Source organism: Theropithecus gelada, chromosome 12 (genome assembly GCF_003255815.1).
Source record: "Theropithecus gelada isolate Dixy chromosome 12, Tgel_1.0, whole genome shotgun sequence".
In the NCBI taxonomy this organism is placed as follows: Eukaryota; Metazoa; Chordata; class Mammalia; order Primates; family Cercopithecidae; genus Theropithecus; species Theropithecus gelada.
Genome location: NC_037680.1, coordinates 2,160,339 through 2,184,218, shown reverse-complemented (window position 1 = coordinate 2,184,218; position 23,880 = coordinate 2,160,339).

The following is a 23,880-nucleotide window of genomic DNA, read 5'->3' as shown; positions in this document are numbered from 1 at the left end:
TCACAGTGGAGAGAGCATCCTGAATTATCCAAGTGGGTTCAATCTAATCACACAAGTCCTTAAACAAGTGGAAGTGGAAGATGGAAGAGGAGGGTCAGAGAGATGCAACCTGTAAAGGACTCAGTTTGCTGAAGATGGAGGAGGCGCCATGAGCCAAGGGTAGGGCAGCCTCTGGAAGCTTGACAACCACCAAGAAAATGGGGACCTCCGTCCTACCTCCACAAATAAATGGATTCTGCCCTGGAGGGTACAGAACCAACCCTGCCAATGCCTTGATTTAGGTCCAGTGGGACAAGACCAGTTCAACTTTGTGTTTTTTTTAAGCCGCTGAAGTGGTGGTGATTCGTTGCAGGAGTGTACAATAAAGGGTTAATTCTGCAGGGGTGAGTTGCCCAAACCCTGGTCTTTCCAGAAGTCTGCAGAGCTGGCCCTTTCCGGTTCCTCTCGAGGGGTAACTTCTGAGCCTGGGAATGTCTGCTTAAGAAGAGGGTGTTTGTATATCTTTGCAGATGTGAGGCTGTGGGCCACACAGAATCCCTGCTAACAGTGTGATTTGTGGTGATCTGAGCCGTCCAGGGCTTTCCAGCGCTGCCATAGCTGAGTGCTGCAGGCTGGGCTTCAACAGCAGAAGCTCACTTCCTTACAGTTCTGGAGGCCGCAGGCCTAAGGTAGAGGTGTGGGCAGGGTAGTTTCTCCTGAGGGCTCTCTCCTCGGCCTGGAGGTGGCTGCCTCTCGTTGCGTCCTCACGTGGCCTTCCTTCTGTGTCTCTGTCCTCACCTCTTCTTCTTGTAAGAACATAGCGTTCTGGATTAGGACCTGCCCACACGATCCGTTTTACCTTCATCATCTCTTTAAAGTCCCTCTCTCCACACACGGTCCCATTCTGAGACACTGGGGTTAGGGCTTCAGCATGGGGACAATTCAGCCCACAATGATGACGAAGGCCTGTTTTTGTTTGCCTGGGATCCTGAGCTGTGCTGAATATCGTTTGGCCTCTGGGGCTTGGGGGCAGTAGCGGAGGTCAGTCATAGGGGTTCCCAGTGCCTACGTGACTGACCCCACCTTCACCCTGCATGGGCACACTTCACACACGCAGTCACACATGGCATCTGGAGAACCCAGCACTGCCCATGGAATTCCTGGCCTTTCCTGGACCCTGCCCTACGCACCCTTTTCCTTTGCTGATCTACATCTCTTGTCCTTTCACTGTAATACACCAGAGCTGTGGGTGTTACCAGTTTTTCGGAGTTCTGCGAGTCCTTCTAGAAAGGCATTGACTAAAGAGTTCGTGGGGACCCCCAGTACACGCAGCAATGATAAATAAATGCATATAGCAAAGAAAACCAAACCCACGGGACCCAGGCTGCCCTGGGAAAACTGGTCACGGATTAAAGTGCTACGTTTCCCGGTGCATGTGGGCCTGTGCCTTCCCTGGCATGTGCAGAGGTGGCACTGAAGAAGGCGTCTGGCATTGCGACAGATATGGTGGTGGTTTCCTGACTGGTGGGAAGTGCTCTGCCACACCTCTGGGGCGAGCTAATTTCTGCTCTGCTTTTCTTTTAAGAAAATATGTTCTTTTAAAAAAAGAAAACAACCCCATCAAAAAGTGGGCAAAGGATATGAACAGACACTTCTCAAAAGAAGACATGTATGCAGCCAACAGACACATGAATAAAAGCTCATCATCAATGGTCATCAGAGAAATGCAAATCCAAACCACAATGAGATACCATCTCACGCTAGATAGAATGGCGATCATTAAAAAGTCAGGAAACAACAGATGCTGGAGAGGATGTGGAGAAATAGGAACGCTTTTACACTGTTGTTGGGAGTGCAAATTAGTTCAACCATTGTGGAACACAGTGTGGTGATTCCTCAAGGATTTGGAACTAGAAATACCACTTGACCCAGCAATCCTATTACTGGGTATATACCCAAAGGATTAAAAATCATGTTACTATAAAGACACACACACGTATGTTTATTGCGGCACTATTCGCAATAGCAAAGACTTGGAACCAACCTAAAAGTCCATCAATGATAGATTGGATTAAGAAAATGTGGCACATATACACCATGGAATACTATGCAGCCATAAAGAAGGATGAGTTCATGTCCTTTGCAGGGACATGGATGAAACTGGAAACCATCATTCTCAGCAAACTAACACAGGAACAGAAAACCAAACACCACATGTTCTCACTCATAAGGGAGTTGAACAATGAGAACACATGGACACAGGGAGGGGAACATCACAGACTGGGGTGTATCGGGGAGTGGGGGGCTGGTGGAAGGATAGCATTAGGAGAAACACCTAATGTAAATGACGAGTTGATGGGTGCAGCAAACCAACATGGCACATGTATACCTATGTATCAAACCTGCACGTTGTGCACATGTACCCTAGAACTTAAAGTATAATAATAATAATAATAATAAAAGAAAACATGTTCTTTAAAAGTCTTAAAACCAACTCTGTGAGGAGGGCCCAGTGCCCCTGTTCCTGGGGAGCCTCAAAGCTCAGTGGGCGCTGGCATAATTATTGCCCAGGGTTGTCCTGCCTCATCGAGGGACCCTGGAGTTGCCATCCTGCTGCCTGCTGCCTCTTAGCAGTTCCCGGAAGCAGTGGCTCCTCTCACTAATTTCTGGGTAAGACGTGGCCAGGGTGAACCATGTGTGAGCCGAGATGCTTCTTTGTGATGAGCTCATGTGCGACAGAAGATGCCACGTGGGAGATGACCTGGCGCTGCTGTCCTGCTGCCCCTTGGCCTTGTGCCATTCCCAACATCTGGCCCTTCCAGCACCAGGCCTTTTGCTACCCTGGCCTTTTCTTTCCTTCCTTCTCCTAATTGGTGTGTGTGGCCCCCTTTGCTCTGTTGCACACAAGAACTGTGGCTCTGACTCATTGCTGATGACAGGGTTCTGGGGCTTTCCAGGTATCATGCAAATAGGATATGAAAACAAGTCAAAGTGAACACCTACAAACCAAGATGATAACTGCAGAAGAAATAGGATAACGCTAATATGGTTTGGATCTGTGTCCCCACCCAAATCTCATGTCAAATAGTAATCTCCAGTGTTGGGGGAGGGACCTGGTGGGAGGCGATTGGATCATGGGGGCAAATTTCCCCCTTGCTGCTCTCACGAGATCTGGTTGTTTGAAAGTGTGTGGCACTTCTCCCTTCGCTCTCCTGTTCCACTGCGGTAAGACAGTTTGGCTTCCCATTTGCTTTCCATTATGATTGTAAGTTTCCTGAGGCTCCCCAACTGTACTTGCTGTACAACCTGCAGAACTGTGAATCAATTAAACCTCTTTTCTTCGTAAATTACCCAATCTCAGGTAGTTCTTTATAGCAGTGTGAGAATGGACTAATACAATCACTTTGTGGATACTGTATATGGGCAAAGAGACAACAGGAGGGTGCCAGACCTCAAGAAGATTCTGGCCTTGTGAGCTGCAGCCACGCAGGATACATGCATGAAGGGGGTGCACCATGCGAGGGTCTGGTTTGCTTCATCCCACTAATCACAAAGGCGGCAAGGGGGACAGTGCAGAGGGCCTCAGTGCTGGGTGAAGGCAGAGCCTGCACCGATGGGGCTGAGGTGGAATTTGGCTAGGGTTCGTTATCAGCCAGACGAGATCACCAATAGCAGCCTCCGTGCTGAGGGTTGCAGATACTGGGGAAATGGATGGAAGCAATTTGCACCCCCTCTGCCCAGGGTGTGTGCTGAGCCCTGCCACATCCCGCACCTGAGCTGTTCTGTGCTTCCTGCTGAGGGAGAGCACTCACCCTAGCATCAATGGAAGGCTGGGGGACTGAGCACAGGGGAGTGGCCATGCCCTGGCCACCCCTCCCTTCCTTGCCCAGCATGCACCGTCTACATGCTGCTCCCAGTGTGGCCACGCTGGGCTGACTCCCTGAAAGACGCTGGGCTGGGTGGTGCTCTGAGACTGGGGTGGGGAGGCAAGCCTGTCGTATGTCAGGCATGTGAGAAGTGACGGCCCAAATTCAGAGAGGAAAGGCGGGGACAATTTGAGATGGGGGAAGGAGCTGGTGAATGTCCCTTTCTATTGGAGCCTCCTTGCCTTGCTCTGCCACCTTTTATATTGTGGGGATTGGGTGGTAGGACTGTGCTCATGGCTTCTTGGAGAGCCCTCCTCGCCAGGGTGGGAGCCCTGCAGCTGGAGGGAGTAACATTCTGGGAGTGTCCAGGGACTGTACTGGGGCCCTTGCTCGACTGGCCCAATTCAGCTCCCACAGGATCACTTGAGGGAGGTCCGCAGGCTCATTTGAACAACCAGGGAGCTCAGACAATTACTCTGCTACGGATAGTAGGAAGTGGAGCTGGGGTTCCAACCGGGACTCCAGAGCCTTCATTTGCACTTGTAATGCTGCCCATGGGAAACAGCTTTCTCCAGAAGTCAAGGACACCCAGTGCCCACGGAGGGTGGCATCTGCAAGAACACCCCTGCAGGTCTGAGCGCTGCCTGCCCCTGACAGACCTACCCTGATTCCCAGGGCCTATGGCCGGGTCCTCCCTACACAGTTCGTTGGCATGGGGTCATTTGCGGTCTGTGTGGAGCTGAAGCTCCTGTCTGGGTGCCTGCTTTGGTTTGTAAGTTTGTCCCCTCCAAACCTCGTGTTGACATTCGATCCCAATAGTGGAGCTGGCACCTGATGGGAGGTGTTTGGTTCATGGAGGTGGATCCGTCATGAATAGATGAATGTCCCCTCTCAGGGTTGGGGCAAGTGAGTTCTTGCTCTGTTGCTTTCCCCTGAGAGCTGGCTGTTGAAAAGAACCTGGCACCTCCCGTCTCTCTTGCTTCCTCTCTCGCCACGTGATCACTCCACACACCCGTTCCCCTTCACCTTCTGCCAGGAGTGGAAGCAGCCTGAGGCCCTCCCCAAGTGCAGATGCTCAATCTCAAACTTGCCAACCATCAGAATCATGAGCCAAATAAATATTTGTTCTTTACAAATTACTCTGGCTCAAGTATTCCTTTACAGCAACACAAAATCGACTTAGCGCCTCACCAAGTACAACCCCCAATACCACAGCCCCAAGCCCTCAAAATGTTCCAGGCCCACAGGAAGACAGCTGTACACTTAAACCCCAGCAGCCTGGCAGAGTCCCCCACTTCTTGGGTCCAATGCTCTATGGGAGGCTGTGTCCCAGCATCCTTAATTTTGTTGCCTGCCTGTGCTGGGCCCTCTGTCTTTGCTGGATCCTAGCCTGATATCTGCTGCCCAAGGCCTCACTGTCCTGCACCATGGTCTTCCCTGTAGCCCATTCCTGGGCCTGGCTGTGGAGGGCAGTGAATCTGCTGGGTGTGGCCAGTCTTCTGCCTTCAATTTCTCCCCCTGGATTCTAACTTTGTGGAGGGAGCCACAGGACCCACCTTGCATGACAGTACCCCAGGTGCACAGGGCAGTCAGCAGGGCCAATGTGTGGCCACATGCATGTGCACATGCACACACACAAATGCCCACACAATACACATACATGCAACACAATGCACACATACACACAAGGACATAATGGAAACAAATGGGAAACCAGACTGTCTTACCGCAGTGGAACAGGAGAGCGAAGGGAGAAGTGCCACACACTTTCAAACAACCAGATCTCGTGAGAACTCACTCACTATCACGAGAACAGCAAGGGGGAAATTTGCCCCCATGATCCAATCGCCTCTCACCAGGTCCCTCCCCCAACACTGGGGATTACCATTTGACATGAGATTTGGGTGGGGACACAGATCCAAACCACATCAGCGTTACCCTATTTCTTCTGCAGTTATCATCTTGGTTTGTAGGTGTTCACTTAGACTTGTTTTCATATCCTATTTGCATGATACCTGGAAAGCCCCAGACCCCTGCCATCAGCAACGAGTCAGAGCCACAGTTCTTGTGTGCAACAGAGCAAAGGGAGCCACACACACCAATTAGGAGAAGGAAGGAAAGAAAAGGCCAGGGTAGCAAAAGGCCTGGTGCGGGAAGGGCCAGATGTTGGGAATGGCACAAGGCCAAGGGGCAGCAGGACAGCAGCGCCAGGTCATCTCCCACGTGGCATCATCTGTCGCACTTGAGCTCATCGCAAAGAAGCATCTCTGCTCACACATGGTTCACCCTGGCCAGGTCTGACCCAGAAATTAGTGAGAGGAGCCACTGCTTCCAGGAACTGCTAAGAGGCAGCAGGCAGCAGGATGGCACACACAAGGACACACATCTATGCACACACATACATGCACACACACAAGTGCACACGTGTACACAAGCACACACACATACAGATAATATACATTTGCACACACGCCAATTTTGTTTTTCTCTTAGGGGAAATATTCATCATTCAGCATTCTCTCTCTGTTCTTTTGTTTTTCTTTTGAGATGGAGTCTCTGTCACCCAGGCTGGAGTGCAGTGGCATGATCTCGGCTCCCTGCAGCCTTCGCCTCCTGGGTTCAAGCAATTCTCCTGCCTCAGCCTCCCGAGTAGCTAAGATTACAGGCACCTGCCACCACATCTGGCTAATTTTTGTATTTTTAGTAGAGATGGGGTTTCACCATGTTGACCAGGCTAGTCTGGAACTCCTGACTGCAGGTGATCAGTCTGTCTTGGCCTCCCACAGTGCTGGGATTACAGGCGTGAGCCACCACACCCGGCCTCTCTCTGTTTCAATCCCTCCAAATAAGACTAAATTCCAGACCCCTCGCCTCCCTGCTCTGGACACACCCCGGCTTGCCACCATCAGCCTCACAGTGGGGTGCACCAGGTGAGCCCTGCTCTGTGGGATCCGGGCTGTGTGGGAAGGCTGTGGCAGGGAATGTGGGAGCGTGTCCCGGCCAGAAGGGGTCAGAGTCGGAGGGAGTGGAAACTACAGCTGCTCCTAGGAACATGGGCTGGTGGCTGTCCTCGGACAGAGGGATGGCCTGTGCCGCTCTGTTCTCAGGGCCCCTCAGCTCTGCTGAGGAAACCCCTTCCAGCCGTGGTCTGCCTGGAGGAGGCTGGGCTGACCCGAGGTCCTGGCAAATCCCGTCCTGGGCGTAGTGTTTTCCTCCTTCCCTGACTTCTGGTTCTCCGTAAGAGAAGGGAGAAAGACCACTGAGCCTGGCAGGCCTGCACGGCGCCACCATACAAACACCTTCTCTACCCTCAGCAGGGAGGCAGGACCGCCCCTCCGTTGGGGAGACTGAGGCCCGGGGCGGGCAGGATGACACAGCCAGGATTTGAGTGGGGGTTGCTGCCCCTGACTGTGCCAGGGCTATTCCCGTCTCCGCACACACTGCTATTCCCTCTGGGTCCTGGAAGTGGGGGTGGGACCTGCTGTAGGGCTGAATGCTTTCCCAGAGAGAGAGCTGCCTGCCTGGGGGAGCCGAGACTTGCCCCCTCCCACTTGGTGCACTTGTTTAGCTACTGAGCAGCCTTCCTTGTGGGGCAGGGGCCACAATGCCATGTCCGCCTGGGCCTGACTGCCTTCTCCCCCACCTCTGAGCTGCAGGGCACGGGGCACGGGGGCTCTGGGCTCAAGTCCCTGTCCTGCCTCTGTCCTGGAGGGCACAGGCAGGGCCCTGAACATTTGTGTTTCCCCAAAATTCATGTGTTGAAACCTAATGCCGGCTGGGCACAGTAGTTCATGCCTATAATCCCAGCATTTTAGGAGGCCAAGGCAGGTGGATCTCTTGAGGTCAGGAGTTCGAGACCAGCCTGGCCAACACGGTGAAACCACATCTCTACTAAAAGTACAAAAATTAGCTGTGTGTGGTGGTGGGCGCTTGTGATCCCAGTTACTTGGGGGGCTGAGGCAGGAGTGAACCTGGGAGGGGGAGTTTGCAGTGAGCTGAGGTTGTGCCACTGCACTCCAGCCTGGGCAATACAGCAAGACTGCATCTCAAAAATAAATAAATACATAAGAAACCTAATCCCCCTGTGAGGGCATTAGGAGGTGGGGCCTTTGGGAAGTGATTGTGTCATAAGGGTGGTGCCTTTGTAAATGGGATCAGGGCCCTTGTAAAAGAGGTTCCAGAGAGACCCCCTCACCCCTGCTGCCGTGTGAGGAAATGGCAAGATGACTGTCTGTGAACCAGGAAGTGGTCCTCACAGACTGGAATCCGCCAGGACCTGGGTCTCAAACTTCCAGCCTCTACAACCACGAGAAAGGAAGCTCTGTAGTTCACTGGCTTCCCCCTCTGTGGCGTTCTGTTCTGGCAGCTTAGATGGACTGGGACACGGCTGGCCTGCCCTACACATCCCAGTCTTGGAGTTGGGACCTGATGAGAGGCGTTTGGTCATGGTGGTGGATCCATCTCCTCTCCCTGCCTCTTCTCTCTTCCTCAGAACGGGCCCTTTGGTCCACTCTTCTACCATCCCTGGGCCCCGGCCATGTGGCTGCAGGCCGGAGTCCCCAGTGTTCTGGCCCCTGGACACCTCTGGTTATCCTTCCCTGTTCTTTCTTAGCTGCAGTCCTTGCCTCTGAACCTGGGCCCATCATCTGCACTGCCCGCTCACTGAGAGGCTCATGACCCCTGACAGCGATTCCTTACCCAGTATTAGGTCCTGGCCCTGTCCATGGTCTTCCCGTTTGTATGATCTACCTGCAATCTGGACTGGATCCTGTATTCTTCTAGTTTCTTTCAATATTTGCCTATTATTCTCCAAATGACCATTTCCAATTTTCCTCATCCTCCTGGCTTGGAATTGCCACTGTTTTCCCGAAGCCCAGCAAGCTGAAGCCGGACTACTTGATAGAAGCTTCAGAGAAGCCACCTCAACAGCTCATGCATGGGAAACCTTTGTGACCTCCAACCTGCAAACCAGGAAGAGCTGTCACTTGCCTGCTCCAGCTGAAGGGGCTTCAGGCCCAGCGTCTAGAAATCTTCTTGACCGGCTGACTGCCTTCTGGACTCAGAAACTGAGTTTATGTTTGTTCTAACAATTACTCTTTGTTTTTCTTTCATTTTCGTAGAAACTAAATTCTGCTCATTACTACCAAGTCCCAGCAGATGATTCATTTGTCCTTAATAAACAAAAGGTGGCCCAACAAGAAAATGGACTTACATCATGCAAAGGAAAGAAGAACGTCTTCTTTTCCCCTTGAACGTCAGAGGGGACTGAGAAAGTTTCTCTGCTTGGCCAAATGTGAGTCTGGTCCCGCTCCTGAACTTCCTTCTAGGCCCGTCTGTGCATGTCCTTGTAAATTCCAGTTTCAGCAAGAACCCTGCTAGGTCAGGTTAGCAAGAAACCTTTATCTCAATAACTCATCACCTTCCATATCTGATCCTCCACCATCCCCCAGGGGACGTCTGACCATTCTGGCCCGTCTTCACCAGGAATCCTGTGGAGTTGGTTTAGCCTAAAGTCCCCTTACCCCTCATGGGTCCTCTTTGTTATTTTCCATCCACTGGCCCCTACCCTACGCCTCGGTTGTAAACTCCCTCTTGTCCACACTGTGTTTGGAGTTGAACCCACCTCTCTTCCTGGCTGCAAGCACCCGTTGCCATGGTGCCTGTACCTATCGCAGTGGTCATGACTGAAGTCTTCCTCGCCATCCCTAGCATGTGTTGCTGAATAATTTCTTGTTTATTGCCTCCATCAATTGTGCTCTGGATTGTGTGGGCCAGGACCGTACACAGGGCACTGTGGGAACGGCCTGTCCCTGCTCTGTGGTGTCTGGGTTTCACTGGGAAGAGGTGAAGTCTAGCGCTGAAGCCATCTGAAGGCTGGTTGCTTGTGGGCCTGGTGGTTGATGCAAGCTGTCAGCCGGGAGCTCCTCAGCCTCTGCTGGTGACCTCTGTGTGTGACCTCTCCACGTGGCTGGCCCGGGTTCCTCACAGCACAGTGCTGATTTCAAGAGAGCCGGGCAGAAGTGGTGTAGTCCTCATGACCTGGCCTGGAAGTCACACAGTGCCAGTTCCCTGCAGTCACAGACCTTCCCGGATTCAAGGTAAAGGCACACAGGCCCTGTCTTCCTGTCAGAGGAGGGCCAAGTCATACTGGGAGAAGGGACCTGGGATGGGAGAGATTGTGCTGCCATTAACAAGAATATGATGGACCACAGTGGCCATGAGTGAACAACCTCACCATTCATTCAACAACGATACCATCCAAGGTCCTGGTGGATGCCAGACTCCCGATAGCCACTGGGAACGCAGACCCTGGGCCAGGCGTCTTCGGGGCTGAGCATAAACAGGGCGGGGCAAGCCCTGGTGTGCGCAGGCGTCTTCTCCTCCCCTCCCCCACTCTCAAACCCCACCTGTTCTAAAAGACTTTGGTTGGAAGGCTTTAGAATTCCTGAAATGAGAGGTTCTAGCCAGACGTTCTAGCATCCCCCCTTCCCCGTTGGTTTGCCAGTCATTAGACCAGGGGACCTCGAAGGATAGGCCCGGGCATTAACTTGTGCAGACTCACTGGCCTCTCCCACAGGGCAGGCGTGAGAAACCACGGAGGATCGGTGCCCTCTCCTCTCTCCCTCTCCCTCCCTCTCTCTCTCTCTCTCCCTGTCTACCTCTCTCTCTCACTCATGCATTCTTTCTACACGCGTCCATCAGGCTCAGGCACTTTCTTGTGCCAGCTGTCGTGTAGGCCATGGAAGTAAACAGTGAATGAGACCAGGTCCTGTCTTGACTGCAGCCTAGGGGTTGTGAGTCAGGTCCTCAGCTGGCTGAAGCTGCCGTTCGCTTATGCCCTGCCCAGCTCTGTGCTGATCTGTCACGGAGCTCAGTGTGTCTTTGGGGGAAGCAGAGTGGTCCTGGGGTCGGGGGGGGGCACCTGGAAGTTGTGGGGCCCCGGTCCCTGGGGCTGGAGAGCCAGAACGAGCCTCTGCGCCCCACCGCTCGGCTGTGGGCAGCCTCCTTGACCCCATCTGGCTGAGACACAACCACAGGGATGAGATAAGGCAGCACCACTGCCCGCCAGGCTTCTCGGCCACATGTGTACCCGGAGCCCCTTTAGGAGTTCAGTGAAGCCTATGTACGCTTCAGAATAATGGCTTTCGGTGCATCCAGTAAAGCCATTAGGAATAGAGAAGAAGCCAATTGTAGTGAGATGTAGTCATCAAAACGTTTACAAGGCACATTTGGGTGTGAGTAGTGTGTGGGTCTCTCCATTAACAGGGGCCGTGGTGATGGGTCTGAGGGGGACTTTGCGTTGTCTGGAGACCCGTGATGGGAGTGAGACTGCCTGTGATTTCATTGGTCCTGCTGCTCCTAAAGTGGCTTCTGCTCATCTCCATCATGGCAGGAAGTGCTGAGGCCCTGCAGTCGCCCAAGCCCCTGGGTAGAGGATCTCCATTCTGCAAGCCCCTCACTTCATCCCCAGCCTGGACAGGAGAGGAGGCCTGAGCTGCTTCCCAGAGGCTGATTTTCCTCCTGCTCAGAGCAGACACTCCTCAGATTACACTGACATTTGGGGTTTGGGTTTCAGCCACATTTTCAAATTTTTCTCTTCATTTGCACAGAAACCCGAGCAGCCTCTGGTGTCTGATTGCATCGTTCGTCACTGTGGGTTCTGCGCCTCATGCTCAGATGGGAAATCTCCGCTTTGTTTCTTTTTCTTTTTGGCTTTTTCACTCTTTGCCTCCGAAGGAAGGTTAGACAAGTCCTGTTCTGCTCTGTGTCTACGCAGGCTCTCCCAAGGCACTGGCTCCCCTCCTTCCCACCCCATCCCGGCACATCCAGCCCCTCCCTGTCCCTTTGCCCTGTTTCCAATCTCCTCAGTGCAGCCAGCAGTGGCTTAGTCCATTTGTATTCCCACTGAGGTGGGGGGGTGCACACGTGCACAGACACACACACACACACAGCAGACCCACACCATACGCACGCACATACACCATCCACACATCCACATGCAGTCAGAACAGTCTCTGCATGGAGCCTCCTGGGGCAGGGGGTGGACGCTCATGTTCTCAGCTGCATACCCGCGTAACTGAAACAGCTGCCTAGGGCTTTTGCCCTGAATAGAGGGGCAGCTGCCCGTCTCTGGAGGTTCATTCCAGTCTCCTTGCTGAAGGAAGAAGGTACTGGTGACTTTCAAAAGTCACCTCTTCATTCCCATGGTAGCCAGGATCCCGATGGCCGAGGTGGATATCCTGGGGCTGGCTGAGACAAGGCAGAGAAGATCAACGCATTTCAGACAAGACCTGCTTTTTGTCCCTCTGCTCTTTGGTGACAAAGAGCTGGAGCCCAGCATGGGTCTGAGGTGTGTCCTCTGATGTCTTTGTACAGGAGAACAAGGAATGAACCCCAGGTGGGGCTCTGTCCCTTGGGGGATCTTGGTTTTGTCATCACAGACAGCCCTGCCCTGGAACTATCATTGGCTGGCGCTTGGGCCTGACGACTTGAATACAGGTTATGGAGCTCAGAACGGGTGCAGTCAGGTCATCAGGTACCCGGCATGTATGTTCCAGTTTGGGGCTGATCTGGAACTTATTTGCATGGAAGGAAGGGCAGGGAGGGAGCAGGAAGACGAAAGCGGCGTTTCACTGCCTCTGCAACAGTCCTCCAGCCGGGGTCTGACCTGGATCCGAGTCAGGCACCAGCCACCCTTGCAGACCTGTCCTTCCATGATATCTGAGACCTAAGCACCCAGGCAAATGTGGAGACGCCTCTCAAGGGAGTATTTTAGGACGACGACAGCAAAGCACGTATTACGATCTGTTCACATTACTTTCTCCTGCCCCAGCGATTTGGTTCTCAAAGGTGTCCTTGTGGGGAGGTGCCAGCAAGGGACCCAGCATCCATGCCAGGGGGACACCAGCTGTGCCCTGGGCCCTCTGCCAAGGGGAAAGGCCATGCCACCTTCTGGGGCTGGGACTGGAATCATCTGGAGGCCACCAGGAGAAGCTGGAAAAGACCCAGACTTCCCATGACTGGTGTTTCACACGGCTGCACTCGGGTCTGCACGGCCAGTGTCCGGCCAAACAAGCAGAACCCACCACTTACATGGGCAAGGCTCCAGAGTCACATCTGCTACATTCTGTCAATTGCAGATGAGTCTCAGCCCCACTCCTTCCAAGATACAAGGGAAGGGCCATCGTCCCCAGCTCTCCATGGAGGGGTGTCCAGGAGACACTGTTGAGGAGCAAGTGGAGTGGGGGACAGTGTCACGGCCATCGTTGGGAGATGCACCATCCACCCCTCTGCTCACAATGCCCTCCCTACTGTCACGCATGGCATCAGTGATTCCCTTCTCCGGCTCGGAAAATCGACAGCCCTGATGAAATCCAACTCTCCATCTGCTCTGTGCCTCTCCCAAAGCAGCTAAAAGCACTGGAGGAAGCACACGCCCCTGGCCAGTCTCACTCTCCAATCCTGTTCTTTCCTGCAGCACTCTGCTCTGTTCCCCCTCCCAGTGGTGACCCTCCGGGCTGACCCCCTGCAGGCTGGTCTCCCTGAGCAGAGGGGCCTCCCAGAGCTCCATGTGAATCAGCTGGGGGCTACGTTAAGGCCTCCTTCCGGCAGAGGTGCGGATGGTGGGGATGGTGGGTCAGGACGTTGCCTTCCTCCCCTGACAGACAGCTGCCCGGCTGGGTCTGGTCTTCACCCTAGCAGGAACACCCTGCTGCTGCTTACATCTTGGAGAGCCTCCCTGCCCCGTCACTGTTGCAGGAAGCTGGCCTCCTGCTGCTTGGCTGTTCTCCTCTGCCTAGTGGGAACCCCTGCATCTCCCCGTTGCACACTGGCCTTTCATGTCCTTCATGTGCAGAGGTGGTGGCACCTGGGCATGTGTGGCAGCTAATCCTGTACCTTCCACTCTTTCGTTTCGCCAATGAAAACCTCCTCTCCTTCGCACATCCACTCTGCTAACCAGGAGCCCTCTGGAGCCGACTTAGTAGTGTGTGGAGAGCTTGCAGCGGCTGTCCCTGAGGCGCAGGCTCCTGGTTAGGGTCCTTCCAGTGCCACGTCCACTCCAAGGGTTCGAGCGAGGGCGGCTTCTCACGCACACCTCAATGACGCTGTCTCTTCTCAAGTGCGTTAAAGGAAATTTCAGGCAATAGAAGATCCCAGTGCCACATGGGTGGTTCCATTTTCCCTCCAGGTTCTGAGAGACGCTCCTGGGAGACAGCCTGTGTGCACGCGTTGTTCTTTTCCTAGCTGTGCACACAGCGGGCACCCAAAGTGAGCCTTGTAACTTGGCTCCTGAGCCCTCTGGCTGGGCTGTGTCACAGGCCTGACTCAAGGGGCCTGGTCCTGATGCCTCTCTCTGAGCTCCCCATGGGAGGGAGGGAGAGGAGGAGGATGGGAGGAGGGGGTCATAGGCAGTTTCTGTATTTCCCGGGGAAAAATCATTTCTTTCCGAGAATCACTGGTCTCTTCTTCTGAAGCTGACCCAACCAGCCCTTCTGGCTGACTTCGTGGATAAACAGGGATACAGGGAGGGGACACATCACACATCGTGTGACATTTTCCATGCGAGGGAGGCTGAGGACCACACCCCTATTGTAATGCCCCAGTGGATCTGTCTGAAAAATTAGGGGGTTGGGCAGGGCTGCCTCCCTGCTCTGACATTCTGAACATATGGTGGGTGTGACGGCTGTGTGGGTGTGGGGAGATCTGTGTGTGTTGGGAAACGGGCTGCAAAGCCGAGAAAGCAAACGCAGCTCTGAGAGTGGGAAGTAAAGTCTGGGAGGGGCATGCCTCCCTTCTGCTCTTCGGCCTACTGAGCAGCTCCCCTTTCCTCTGGGAACCAGTTCACCTTCCGCTTTTCCAGGAAATATGTTTGTCACTCTAATGGGGTATCCCAAGGTCTGCCTGGTCCATTTGACACAGTGATTTACCGTGATGGGAACTGTTTGCTGTCAGCTCCCGTGCGACGGGTACCTGAGTGCCACAGATGCGTGCAGAGACGAGTGAGAAGGGAGACCCTCCTCTCGCAGTCCACACTCATCAAGATCCCCCTCCTTACCCCAGACTGATTGTGCTGTAGCAGAGACACTGGTGGTACAATTCCAACCCGTGCCTTCACCTTTAGAGCCTTGATTTAGTGACACCCATGCGGATATGACAAATGGCTGGTGTGTAATTTTGGTTAGCAGAATATATGTCCCCATAATCCAATATATTTCTTAACCTCATACAATTTAATAGAGGCCAGTGTGAGTTTGCTTGAGACCTCATACACCATAACTCAGCCTGTGTTTTACAGCTGAACTTGGAAAACGAGCTAATGTCACATCAGGGCCACAGATCTTCAAGCATTATCTGTGTTAAGGAGTTAGAAATCAAACAGCCTGTTCTTTTGGGTGTGGCAGGATTAGGCAGAGCTGCCCATTAGACCTTACTGAGCATTGTTAGTCCTTCAATGTGTGAAGAGGACATGGCCGTTGACACAATGGCTAGAATCATAGCTCGCCCCTTGCGCTCCCACTCGGTGAGGACACTCATCCCCTTGACTCCTATGTCAGTTTGCTTACGGATCAGCCATAACCTCTCCCAAGGGCAGACTGAAAGCTCCTCCACAGGCTGTGAGGTTCTTGGGGGCAGGTTGGTCTGTTCATCTTTGTTTCCAAACCCCGGGTGTCTGGCAAGTAGGAATGGCGTGCTGAGCCCTGGATACCCTGGGAAGCCTTGCTGCTTACCGGGCACTGCCAGCCCTGGAGCAGAAGCACCCGGTGCAAGTGGTCTGATGGCCAGAATCACAAAGCAGGGCTGGTTTGCATGACCATGGCAGGTGGCTGCCTTGGCCAAAGCCGAGGAGGAAGCAGCCCCCACGTGGCCCAAACTCCTGTCACCATCTCTAGGTGCTTGGTAAGAGGAGAGGGGCTGCCTGGTGCTATGAAGCTGGATCTTTCCCTCCCTTCCCTCCTTCCTTCCTTCCCTCCCTTCCCTCCTTCCTTCCTTCCCTCCCTTCCTTCCTTCCTTCCTTCCTTCCTTCCTTCCTTCTTTCCTTCCTTCCTTCCTTCTTTCCTTTGGAGATTTCCTCTTCTTGCCTAAGCTGGAGTGCAAAGGCACAATTTTGGTTCACTGCAGCCTCCACCTCCCGGGTTCAAGCAATTTTCCTGCCTTAGCCTACTGAGTAGCTGGGATTACAGGCACCTGCCACCACACTTGGCTAATTTTTGCATTTTTAGTAGAGAAGGGGTTTCACCATGTTGGCCAGGCTGGTCTCGAACTCCTGACCTCAGGTGATTCGCCTACCTCAGGCTCACAAAGTGCTGGGATTACAGGCGTGAGCCACCGCGCCTAGCCTTGGCTGGATTCTTTCTAGAGGGATCTCTTTTCTTCACCTAAAACACTTCCTTAGCACAGCTTCTTTGCCTGCTTTTTGTTTTTTTTTTCATCCTGCCCAGTTCGATAGGAAGATTTTCCAGAGGCATTGGGTCTAATTCTTTGATTTGGATTGTGACAATAGCTAGCACATGGCTGGCAGTTTCTGGATGTTTAATAAATAATACTAATTATCCTAATAACAGGCCTTCTGCTTGCCGCCAGCTCTGCCCTCCTCCCTCCCACGCGCTGCCAGCACATTCTGAGGCTCCTTTCACCCCCTTTGCCTTCCTTCTTCACAACTCAGCGGCCACGATCTGAACTGATTCAGACCCTGCTCAGCCTTCTGATGTGTTCCACCTCCCTCCGGCGTCTTTACAACCACCGTGAACAGAAGCAGCTCCCTTTCTTCCAGGATGTGTGATTCACGCTGGGTTTCTTTGTAGCATTTGTAGGTGACCACAGGGATCCCAGCGCAGCTTCCGGGATGACCTAGAAGAAGAGCTGAGCTCATTTACTGGGGAGCTGGGATGAGCGTTTTCTGACATGTTCAGCACAAGGGCCATCTCTGAACACCAAGCAGGCAGGAGCCCATGGAGATGAGCAGGGCCTGTCCCTGTCTCTAGGGAGCCACTGGCAGGGCAGGTAAAGCCAGCAATTAGCCACAGTCCTACCACCTAGATCTGAAAAAGACACCATAAAGAGTGTGTAATTAGCAAGTTATTCGTTGGTGCTGCCCAAGGGCTGATGCTCCTTAGAAACAGTGTCTTCTTATTTCTCTCCTGAGGGGACACGCTCTTCCTGGATGGAGCACTGAGAGGTCAGTGGCCAGGGTGAGTTGAGCTAGCCTTTGATTTCAAATTGTTAGGAACTTGAATAGGTAAAGTTTTAGTGGAAATAAGTGTAAGATTTCCAAAAATGTGACTATTATTTGAGAAATAAGGCAGCTCTTGCAAACTATAGAAACTTTTCCACATGAGCAATGCTTCTGGTATTAATTTTAAAATGCCTATGAGAGGCTATGTGTGATGGTTTGCTTTATGTCTTGACTGGGCCACGGGGTGCCCAGATATTTGATGAAACATTATTCTGGATGCTTCTATGAAGGTGTTTTGGATGAGATGAGCGTTTAAGTAGGTAGACTGGGTGAAGCAGACTGTTCTCCAAAATGTAATGGCCTCTCCAATCAGGTGAAGGCCTGAACAGAACAGAAGGCTGACTATCTCCAGAGAAAGAGGGAATTCTCGTGCCTGATGCCCTTCAAACAGGGATGTTAGCTTTTTTCCTGCCTGATAACCTTTTATTTTATTTTATTTTATTATTTTATTTTATTTTTGAGACGGAGTCTTGCTCAGCTGCCCTGACTGGAGCGCAGTGGCACAATCTCGGCTCACTGCAACCACTGTCTGCTGGGTTTACACCATTCTCCCGTCTCAGCCTCCCAAGTAGTTGGGATTACAATCACCTGCCATCACCATCACACCTGGCTAATTTTTGTATTTTAGTAGAGATGGGCTTTTACCACGTTGGCCAGGCTGGTCTTGAACTCCTGACCTTAGGTGATACGCCCGCCTTGGCCTCCCAGAGTGCTGGGATTACAGACTTGAGCTGCCGTGCGTGGCTGGTAAAGGCTCTTTCTGTTTCACAGCAGCTTCTAATCTTCAGATTCAAACTGAGACATCAGCTTTGCACATTTTGGACTTGGCCTGCCTCCATAATTGTGCAAGCCAATTCCTTATACGTTCCTATCTATCCATCTATCTATCCATTTATCCATCATCTATCTATCCATCTATCTATCCATTTACCCATCATCTGTCATCTATCCTATTGGGTCTTTTCTCTGGAACCCTAACACGGTGTAATATAATGGAAAGAGCTTTGGACTCAAATGAGACCTTCAGTTCCTCTGTTCAGCACGTGAGACCCTTAGGCAAGTCATTGAACCTCTTGGAGAATTTTAATCACCTGGAAAACGGGGGACCGATCTTACAGGGTCATCCTAGGGATTGGTGCTCAGATAAACATTAGTGGAATGCATTCATCACCACGCACGGCTGGCACAGGGCAGGCATGAAGGAGGGGAGAAGGCCTTCTCATCATCCAGTATCTTCTATGTTCCAAGCCCTGTGGTAAGTGTCAGAAATATAGGGAGTAAGGAAACCTAGACCTACGGAGGGCACAGACCTCTCCGTCCGTGGCTCCCTCTCTACCTCCCGCAGAGGCAACCCCACACACATACTGCATGCTCACTGTGTGCAGGGGACGGTGCCTTGCTCCTCTATTGGGAGACACCTCTGGGCCGTCCAATGCCCTCGTTAGCCACTGGCCATGCCCGTCTGCCTCACGTTTCACCTGTCTTGGGAGATGGCTGGTGATTGGTCTACTCCTGGGGAGACAGAAGGAAAACCCTGCTCCTGAACCCCCAGATGCCGTCCACTGGGCCTGTCGCCCCCACCCAGCAGCAGCTCCTGAACCCCCAGATGCCGTCCACCAGGCCCGTCCCCCACCCAGCAGCAGCTCCTGAACCCCCAGATGCCGTCCACCGGGCCCGTCTCCCACCCAGCAGCAACTCCTGCACCCCCAGATGCCGTCCACCGGGCCCGTCCCCCACCCAGCAACATCATTGTGGGTCGGTTCCTCAGGAAGCAGAGTGGAGCAGGGCTCTCTGTGCACCACACCGCAGGCCTGAGCACCTCATTCTCATGTGTAAAATGATCCGTGGTCTCGTCGTTCCCAGGGACACAACCAGAATGCTAAGCAAGGCTTGTGAGGCTGTGGGGACCGAACCTGGTGGCTCCTGCGGCCTGTCACGGTTCTGCCTCTCCACACATGGACTTCCCACGGATGCAGCACCCCTGCTCCCCCACTTCACAAAAACCCAAACTTCATTTCTTAGAAATGTAGCGTTCTGTAAGGTCTCACACCCACAAAAGGGTAGACACCGTGTTTGTGTAGATTCTGCATCATAATCATGAAATACTCCTGCACCTGCTACCAGCTCCAGAGCCACAGCCAGGCCGCTGCTTCACAGTCGCCTCCACTCCTTGTGCACCCCCAGCTCTCTGACCCCGTCTTTTGGCAAACTCCCACCCAGGGTATGCACCTCTCCACAGGCTGGGCTCTGCGCTCCTGCAAGAATAGGGGCCCACAAAGCCCACAGCTGCACGGGCAGCCCCCAGGGCAGCCCGGCCTGTGCGCCTGTTCTCCTGCATGGGTGCCCACACTCCAGTCTCCTTCCTTGCTATCTCTGCGTTCCTCAAACCACTCTCCGTATCAGAGGAGCGCCCAGAGCAGCCTGCACCGCATCTGCCACCCTCCTACAATGCCATCTGCCTGCACCCCTGCTCATCCTGCACCAAGGGCTGTGCCTTCTCTGCTCCTTTCCACGTCTGTCCCCATCACCTCCCGCCACTGCCAGGACCTTCTCCGGCATTGCTCCCCTCTTTCTACACCATCACGTTCTCCTGCTCTCCTTGAAGGCAAACCAGCCAGCAAGAGAGCAAACAGACAAAGCCACCTTCTTTAGTGCCCTTCCCAGGCCTGCTGTCTCACCCACATCTTTGCTCCCCTTTGCAGCAACACTTTGGAGCAGCTCTGGCCCTTGCTGCTGTCTCCAGCTTCCTTCTCTCATTCCTTCTTAAGCCTGTTCCATCAGGAATCCGGCCCCACCACTCCCCCAACCCTGCTGGGATTGCAGTCACCTCCAATCCAGAGGTGATGGCCTCCCTGCTGCACCCGAAGGCTCCTGGGCGCTGAAATAACTTCGTTACCTGATTGGGGGCTCTTGGCCCTCTGGTTCCTGTCCACGGGTAAGTCGCCTCCCGCTGCACTAGCACCATTTATCTTAATTATTCTGACTTGGACATCTGGTCTCCGGAAGGTCAGCTCGCAGTGCCCCCCACCCCCGGTGTTGCTTTGGCTCCCTGTGGGCGTCTCCATTTCCACTTAAGAATAACCCTGTGGTGTCCCACAGACATCATTGTTGGGATTGAAATGATGTGGAATCCTTAGATCAACTTGGATGAAACTGGGAGTTTTGTGTTAGGGACTCTTTCAGACCATCTGGGACTGCTGCTTTTCTCCATGAAAAGATTTTAAACTGATGTTTTCATTTTCTTTTTTAGTGATCCAGGGTTTCTCTTTCGGTGTCTATTTAATTAGCTTTATTTTTCTGGGAATGTGTACATTGTTCATTTGCTTTACTATTTTGAAAATTTCTGCTGTATCTGCCGTTCCGCCCCATTATCAATCCTCCTCTTTTTAAATGCTTGATTATGCTTGCTGGAAATTTGGCTATTTTATTTCTTCTTTCTGAGAAACAACTTTTGGCTTTTAAAAAATTGTGTGTTCTGTTTTATGTTGATTTTCTACTGCATCAATTTCTGCACTTACTGCTCTTATTTCCTTTCTTCCTCTTAGAGTATATTTTTGCTATTTTTCTAACCTCTTTGGCTGGATGTTTGGCTCATTAAATTTGTAGCTATTTTTATTATTATTTTATACAAATGGTAACATACCACGTGTCTCCTGCTTCGACTTGCTTATTTTTAGAAGTCAGTTATTGATGTACAATTTGCAAACAGTAAAATTTATCCCTGAAGCGTGCTCACGTCACTGAGTTTTGACAAATATCAACAGCCGGGTAAACACGACCGCACACAAGATCTAGAACATTTACATCACCCAAAAAGTTTCCCCCTCATCCTTGCGCAGTCAATGCCCTGTTTCCACCTACCCCTGGCAATCATTGATCTGATTTTTTTCCCTGAACTTGGCCTTTTCCAGAGTGTCATATAAGTGTAAACTTATATATTATTTTGTGTTTGTTTCATTTGATTTACAATAACGTCTATGAGATTCATCCGCGTCATTGCATGTATTCCTAGTTCATTCCTTTATATTGCTGAGTAGAATTGCATTGTTTGCCTGTACCACACATATTTTTGGTTTTATCATTTGATGGACATTTGAGTTGTTCTCACTTTTTGGCTGTTATGAGTAAGCTGATATTCATGTGAACATATGCTTTTTTCTTTTGAGTAAATCCACAGGAGAGGCATTGCTGAGTTGCATGGTAAGTGTGTGCTATACTTTATAAGTAGCTGCTAAACCCTTTTCTAAAGCGGATGCACCATTTTGCACTCCCACCAGCAATGGATGAGAGTTTCAGTTGCTCCGCATTCTTGCCAGTATTTGGTGTGGTCATTGTAGTTTTAGCAGTTCTGGGGGTGTGTAATTTTAGCAATACTTCATTATAATTTTAATTTTCTTTCCTTAATGACTAATAGTATTGTGCATTTGTATGCATTTACCATCCACATATAGTTTTTGGTGAAGTGTCCAAAATCTTTTGTCTATTTTCCATATTGAATTGTTTGTCTTCTTTTTATAAAGTTATAAATGTTCTTTTGATATTCCAGGAAGGTCCTTTATCAGATAGATGTTTTGAAAATGCTTTTTTTTTTTTTTTTCCAGTTGGGCGCAGTGGTTCACCCTGTAATCCCAGAACTTTGGGAGGCTGAGGCGGGTGGATCACCTGAGGTCAGGAGTTTGTGACCAGCCTGACCAACATGGTGAAACCCCATCTCTACTAAAAATACAAAAATTAGCTGGGCATCGCGGCAGGTGCTGGTAATCCCAGCTACTTGGGAGGTTGAGGCAGGAGAATGGCTTGAACCCTGGAGGCGAAGGTTGTGGTAAGCCGAGGTCGTGCGGCTGCACTGCGCTCCGGTCTGGGCGACAGAGTGAGATCGTATCTCAAAAAAAGAAAATGTGTTTTTCCAAGTCTGTGGCTTGACTTTCCATTTCTTAAAACAGTGTTTTTCAAAAAACAGGAGCTTTTGATTTTGAGGAAGTCCAATTTATCAATTTTTTTTGCTTGTAGTTTTGTGCTTTTTTTGTCCTATTGAAAACATGTTTGCCTAATCCAAGCACACATGGTTTTCTCCTGTCTTTTATGAGGTTTAGGCTTTGGTTTTACATTTAGGCTTATGCTGTATTTCAGTTAGTTTTTTTGTTTTTTGTTTTTGGAATAAGGTACAGGTTAAGGGTTGTGGTGCATTTTAAAATAAGGATGTCCTGATGTTTCTGACTCTTTGTTGGAAAGCGTGAAATTTCCTGTTGAATTGCTTGGCAGGTTGTTGAAAATTAATTGATCGTATATGTGTGAGTCTATCCCTGAGCTCTCAATTCAATTATATTCTATCAATCTCTATGTCTCTCCTTATTCTAATACCACACTATTTTGATTACTGTGGCTTTTTATTTACTATTTAGGTCTGGTGTGAGATTCCTCCCACTTTCTTCTTTTTTTTTCTTCCAAATTATTTTGGCTATTCTGACATTTTTTGCTTTTCAATTTAAGTTTTAGAACCCACCTGTTAATTTACTTCTCGAAAGTCTATAGAAATTCTTAATGGGCTTGTGCTGAATTTATAGATCATTTTGGGAAGAACTGCCATCTCAACAACGTCAAGCCTTCCCACCCATGCGTTCAATACTTCTCCACACATTTAGACCTTTTACCATTTCTCTCATCGATGCTTGGCAACTTTTAGCATACAAATTAGGCACACATTTTGTGAGATCTACTCCTAAGTGTTTGATTTCTTTTAATGCTATGGTAAACTGTATTTTAGAAAATGTATATTTTGATTTCCAGTTGCGTGTTGCTAGTTTGTAGACATCCGGGCGAATCGTCCCTCCACGGCGGTTGCCTCCTCACCTCCTCGGCCTCCAAAGACAGTCACTCTGGGGTTCTTCGCAGTGGTGGACAGGAATCCAGTTCTTGTTCCTTGGAGTGGGGGCCGGAGCGGTGATTAAAACACTCTTCTCGTGTCAGTGTGTGTTCACACTTTAAAAAGTCTTTCAATATTCTCACTCGAAAGGCTTTGATGAGGCCCTGCCTGCCATGGTGAGTTGAGAAGGACATGCCAGGCCCGTGGCATTCCCCGCTCCCTGCCTAGCCCCTCCCTGCCCTGGATTGGTCACAGCCCCGCCTCCCACTTTGGGTCTTAGTAATTCAGAGCAGAAAGTGCCAGGGGAGAAGTAAAGCAACAGCAAGGGCAGCAGCGGCCAACCCCGGGCTCAGGCCTGATAGTGGAGTGCTTTCTTTCTCTCTTTCTCCCTTCCTTCCTTCCTTCCTTCCTTCCTTCCTTCCTTCCTTCCTTCCTTCCTTCTTTCTTTCTCTCTCTCTCTCTCTCTCTCTTTCTTTCTTTCTTTCTTTCTTTCCTTTCTTCCATTCTTTCTTCTTTCTTTCTTTTTAGATGGAGTCTTGCTCTGTCACCAGGCTGGAGTGCAGTGGTGTGATCTCAGCTCACTGCAACCTCTGCCTCTCAGGTTCAAGTGATTCTCCTGCCTCAGCCTCCTGAGTAGCTGGGACTACAGGCACCCGCCACCAGGCCCGGCTAATTTTTGTATTTTTAGTAGAGATGGGGTTTCACCATGTTGGCCAGGATGGTCTCGATCTCCTGACCTCGTGATCCACCCGCCTTGGCCTCGCAAAGTGCTGGGATTACAGGCGTGAGCCACCCTGTGCCTGGCCACGTGGAGAGCTTTCTAAAGCTTCTACAGAGAAGGAGGACATTGGAATGTGGACTAAAATCTGAGTCAAGTTATTTTACTTGGTTTGGGACAAAAGAAAATCCTGTTTTGAGACACATTTAAAGTGGGCTTA